This window comes from Muntiacus reevesi, chromosome 14 (assembly GCF_963930625.1).
Source record: "Muntiacus reevesi chromosome 14, mMunRee1.1, whole genome shotgun sequence".
Lineage (NCBI taxonomy): Eukaryota > Metazoa > Chordata > Mammalia > Artiodactyla > Cervidae > Muntiacus > Muntiacus reevesi.
Window position 1 is genome coordinate 33,910,527 of NC_089262.1, and position 6,109 is coordinate 33,916,635.

The following is a 6,109-nucleotide window of genomic DNA, read 5'->3' on the forward strand; positions in this document are numbered from 1 at the left end:
GAGGGTGGGATGTTTCAAGAGAACAGCATGTATATTATCTATGGTGAAACAGATCACCAGCCCAGGTGGGATGCATGAGACAGGTGCTCGGGCCTGGTGCACTGGGAGGACCCAGGGGAATCGGGTGGGGGGGGGGGTGGGAGGGGGATCGGGATGAGGAATACATGAAAATCCATGGCTGATTCATGTCAATGTATGACAAAACCCACTGCAATGTTGCGAAGTAACTAGCCTCCAACTAATAAAAATAATTGAAAAAAAAAAAAGAGTTATTTCAGACTGTTCATTGACTTTATGTTTTTAAATGGCAAAAGAGATTTAGTTTCTTTCTAACAATATATCGGTATTCACACAAGACCTTTTTTTTTTCTAGTGGGGTTTATTTTTGTTTGTTGTAATTCTCATAGAGTAAAAGGTTCAAGAGGAGGAACTGTGAGACAGAAAACTGAAAATTTTGATTACTGAAGGCTTCCTCCCCCCTCCCCCCACGCCTGCCGGTTGCATGCCATGCAGGATCTTAGTTCCCCTGAGACTCATGCCCCCTGCAGAAGCAGAGACTTTAACCACCAGGGAATTTCCAACCACTGAAGGCTTTGAATGCTAAATTTCCATAAGTACGAAAGGAATCTTTAGTCATCCACCCACACATGAGTGTCTAGCCCCTCTCTAGACTACCCTTTCTCTGCAGAAGTCAACTCATTCTTTTTAACTTTTCCTACTTTGTTCTACAAACTGGCAGTTACCAAACAGGTAGCCATGGGCACCTCTGAAGGCAGCCTTGGAAGCAACACCAGCACAGAAAAGATATCCCACAGACAGTGTCTGGAGCCCAAGAGAAATATTCTAAGTTCAATGTTTACATTAGAAGTTGGGCTAGATTTGATTCTTTTTTTAAAAAAAACATTAATTTCTTTTTTCTCCCACTCCATGTGTGTGTGCTAAGTTGCTTCAGCTGGGACCAGCTTTTTGTGATGCTATGGACTGTAGCCCACCAGGCTCCTCTGTCTGTGGAATTCTGCAGGCAAGAATACTGGAGCGAGCAGTTTGCCAGCGAGCAGTTTGCCATTTTCTCCTCCAGGGGCTCTTCCCAACCTAGGGATCAAACCTGTGTCCTCTGGGGCTCCTGCATTGCAGGCAGATTCTCTACCACTGAGCCATCAGGGAAGCCCAAGAATACTGGAGTGGGTAGTCATTCCCTTCTCCAGGGGGTCTTCTGGACCCAGGGATTGAATCCAGGCCTCCCACATTGCAGGCAGATTCTTTACCATCTGAGCCATCAGGGAACAAAGATACTATCTTACCATGTGGACTTTGGACTTTACCAAGTGAATCTCACTGTCCAAAAAATGTGAACAGACATGATGAGAGCAGGAGCTTCAAATGGGCTTCTGTGATCTGCCACTGGAAGAACATGACCTGAGTAACTCTCCATCAGGGAGAATGCTAAAACACACGGAGGAAATCTGAGCCCACTCAAGCCTGAAGCCAAGCCCAGGTGACCATCAGTCTGAAGCCGAACTATGAGCAAAATAATATAGGAGTTCTTCCTGCAAGTCACTAAACTCTGTGTTGGCCTGTTATGCAGTATTATTGCCTCAGTGGTAACATAAACATCATCCACATACACAAGGGAATTGAAACCTAAGAGCAGATGCATTTTCTAGTCACTGTGTAAAGCAGTGACTCTTAACCTACTCTAGACTTAGGAACCTTAAGATTTTGATAAATACCTTGATCTAATTCTTCTCCAAGCATCCTTGATTCTTTATGTTTCTACCCAGGTTCCCATGTGAGTCCACCTGATTGGCAAAATCTAGAACATGTCTGGACTGCTAGTTGCAAGGGGCTTGGGGACGTGTAGCTATTTAGCTTTCCAGCCATTGAAACTTACGAGGAGTTTGCAATGAGATTCAAGGGAACTTACTTGCCAACCTACTCTTTCTAACACGCCATCCCAAGGAGGAATTTAGGGTGGGGTGGGGGAATGAGAAGATGAAGTCAGGGAGAATTAGAAGGACCTGGTAACCCAGAAATTGTGACAAGAGGCAGTATGAAGAAGTGAACGGTTTAATCGCTTAGATTAAATGAGGTAGAGGAACGCCATGCAAAAATATAAAGAATCGATTGAACTGGGCAATAATGATATCCCTGGAGACCAGAATAGGGGTCGTTCCACTTGAATGGTGAAAAGATGAAAAGGTAGAGATAATGAATCCCACAGTACAATTCTTTATAGAACCTTGATTGAGAAAGAAGGGGAAGGATGTGGTTACCATCTGTGTGTTCTTGTGTAACAGTGAATCATTCCCCACTGGGGGGCTGGTCAAGTTGGAGACTAGGAATAGTCTCAACGTCTCTCTTCTTAATTTTTTACATTATCTTTCCCTCATTCTCTGAATGAAGGGGTCTTTTCTTGGGTCTCCCAAATCTTCTTGTGAGTCAAGGGAAATGACTCTCAAGAGTCCCTGTGTATTTTCTTGTCAGATTGTGTGTGTGCTCAGCCACTCACTTGTGTCCCACTCTTTGAAACTCCACAGACTGTAGCCCACCAGGCTCCTCTGTCCATGGAATTTTCCAGGCAAGACTACTGCAGTGGGTAGCCATTGCCTTCTTCAGGGGGTCTTCCCGACCCAGGGGTCAAACCCACATCTCTTGCATTGGCAGGTGGATTCTTTACCGCTGCACCACCTGGGAAGCCCATTCAGCATCATTCCTGTCAGATTATCTGAGCCCAAAGCTGTGAGAAATTCCCCTGAAGTGGTTGCCATTGCTAACTGTGCTCTACCTACTCCTGGCCCCACGCAGCCTGCCTCTCATGACTGCCTCCTGACGAGGTCTATCCCTCACTCTTGCTCACCTGCTTTGCCCTACAGTTCATGTTAATTCTCACATTGTGCGCACAGATCTCAGGACTCACAGGTTTTGAAGTCAAAACATTCTTGGCCTAATGGTGTTGTTTGTTGTTATTCATTCACTCAGTCATGTCCGACTCTTTGCAAGCCCACGGACTGCAGTGCACCAGGCTTCCCTGTCCATCACCAACTACCGGAGCTTGCTCAAACTCAAGTCTATCGAATCGGTGATGCCATCCAACAATTTCATCCTCTGTCGTCCCCTTCTGCTCCCACCTTCAATCTTTCCCAGCATCAGGGTCTTTTGCAATGAGTCAGCTCTTCTAATCAGGTGGCCAAAGTATTGGAGCTTCAGCTTCAGCATCAGTCCTGCCAATGAGCATTCATGATTGATTTCCTTTAGGATTGACTGGTTTGATTTCCTTGCAGTCCAAGGGACCCTCAAGAGTCTTCTCCAACGCCACAGTTCAAAAGCATCAATTCTTCAGTGTTCAGCCTTCGTTATGGTCCAACTCTCACATCCATACATGACTACTGGAAAAACCATAGCTTTTGACTACATGGACCTTTGTTGGCAAAGTAATGTCTCTGCTTTTTAATAAGCTGTCTAGGTTGGTCATAGCTTTTCTTCCAAGGAGCAAATGTCTTTTAATTTCATGGCTGCAGTCATCATCTGCAGTGATTTTGGAGCCCAAGAAAATAAAGTCTGTCACTGTTTCCATTGTTTCCCCATCTATTTGCCATGAAGTAATGGGATCAGATGCCATGTTGGTAAAGACTGCTAATAACTTCCCAACATCCACTTTCTCTTCTTCCTTTTGATAAAAGAACCTACAAGTTTACCCTGAGCCTAAACAGAGACTAATTAGCTTATCAAACATCTATATATGACCATGTAATTACGTGTGAACCAAAGGGAATCTCACTCCTCCTTCCTTGTAGGTGGAGAAAGGTGATGGCTGAAGCACTCTTGGAAGCCATGCATTGAGCAGGTCTGAGCTGCCCTATCTAGTCAGACCACTCAGCAGCCCTAGACTGTCAAGTAAGGAGGAGATAAAGCCAGGTTTTAGGTAAACCACATATTTTGTTTTAGACTGTACCTTAAATAATACAATGGCCACAAGACCTATCCCAACAACAGAACGGCCGGGCTGCTAACATCTAGGACTGTCTTCATGGTGGCCACTGCATCTTTCTGGTCTGACCTCTGGTCTCATGCTTTGTTCTCTGCCTCCTATCTGACTAAAATAACATCCAAAGATGTCTCTCATTGATTGTGATATTTGGAGAACCGGGGGCATGAATGAATAGGACTTGGTAGGATGCCCCTGGAAGCTCTGTTTCCTTAGAAACAAAATACATATTCTCCATGATCTTCTGGCACTCACATCAGTAGTTTGCAACAAATACAAGCTCTAACACTTAACAGTAATGCTAATTAACATTTCTGTGTCTCAGTTACAAGACGGAGATAATTTTGTACCTGTATCCAAAAGTTGCTGCGACAATAGTTTTAAGCGATTACGGTTCAATGATCTTATTTTGCAAATTTTAGAACAAAATATGACCGTGTGAACCAGTGCTTGAACCCCTGCCTAGATCTTGGAAAAGTCTACGTCATAGTTTACAGGAAACCTATCTCTGCCTACCTTACAGGGTCATTAGAGAATGACATAACATAGACCCAGGGCCGCTCGCACACAAGGCACCTTTGTGCTTATTACACAAAGGTGAGGACTCCAGACTGACACATGACTCAGGGCTTGCCCAGCAGAGCGGGGCCAGATTTTCAGCCCTTACTCTTCCCTTGGCCAGATGCCTTCAGCATCACACTAGCAAGGCTGCTGATACGCCTGTGACGTGGGTGTACTTCCCAAAGTGCCGAGACAATGGGGCGGGGGTGAATGGGAACTAAACTCAAGCTCTTTTCTCTCACCAAACTGTTGTGTCTAAGCCTGAAGGTGCCTATGCCTGAGAAGAGAGCACTTCTGCCTTCACACAAAGGCTCCATCTCTCTGCCAAACCTTGCACCCACTTTTTACGACTGTACAGAAACACCATCAAGCTGTGGGTGGCCCAGCACGTTACACCAGCACCTGTGGCAGCCCTGATAACTGGCACCAACTAGGCACTCGGCAAATATCAGTGTTTCTCCCCAGGGCCTCCCATTCTTTCCTGCCTGTATCATCTTTTCTTTACTTGCTCACTCTTGTATAACTCAATGTCAAGTTAACTAGCATATTTTCAAGGAAGCACTTGGAAACCTAAGTTGTTCTAGGAAGCTGCTTTCCCAGTGTGTCCCTGGGTTTTATTGGGGGGGCGGGTTGGAGGTTGGGGGGGGATGCGGTCCACACAAGATGGCACCTTTGGGATTTTGCCAGGTCCCTTGGCTGTCTGAATTGGCACACCGGTAGGAAGAAATTTGAGGTTGCAGCCCCTTGGAAACGTCCCGAACTCATTTTAGGTAAAGCCAAGCCAAAGGGCTGTTCCTGGCTAGAACCCGAGTCTGGGGGTGGGAAGGTGGGAGGCCAAGTGTCAACGCCCAGCCCTGTCAGACAGGTCTTGCCACCATGGGAAGGCTTGAAACATTCCTTCAAGAGCTTGTTCTCTAAAAAGTGGCCACTAGAGGGCACCTGCGGGTCTCTTTCTTTCTGTAGTTTGTCCAACTGTGAACTGACAGGTTTGCTGAGCTATTTTGGACCAGTTTACAACGCCTGCCAAGAGATTGAGGGCAGTTATAACAAATCTAGACAGAGTATTCAAAAGCAGAGACATTACTTTGCCGACCAAGGTCAATACAGTCAAAAAGCTATGGTTTCTCCAGTAGTCATGTATGGATGTGAGAGTTGAACTTTACACTCCAACTTCTTTATAGAAGGCTGAGCGCCGAAGAATTGATGTTTTTGAACTATGGTGCTGGAGAAGACTCTGAGAGTCCCTTGGACTGCAAGGAGATCCAACCAGCCAATCCCAAAGGAAATCAACCCTGAATATTCATTGGAAGGACTGATGCTGAGGCTGAAGCTCCAATACCTTGGCCACCTGATGGGAAGAGCCAACTCATTTGAAAAGACCCTGATGCTGGGAAAGATTGAAGGCAGGAGGAGAAGGGGACGACAGAGGATGATGTGGTTGGATAGCATCACCAACTCAACGGACATGAGTTTGAGTAAACTCCGGGAGATGGTGAAGAACAGGGAAGCCTGTCCACGGGGCGCTGCAGTCCATGGGGTTACAAAGAGTCAGACACGACTGAG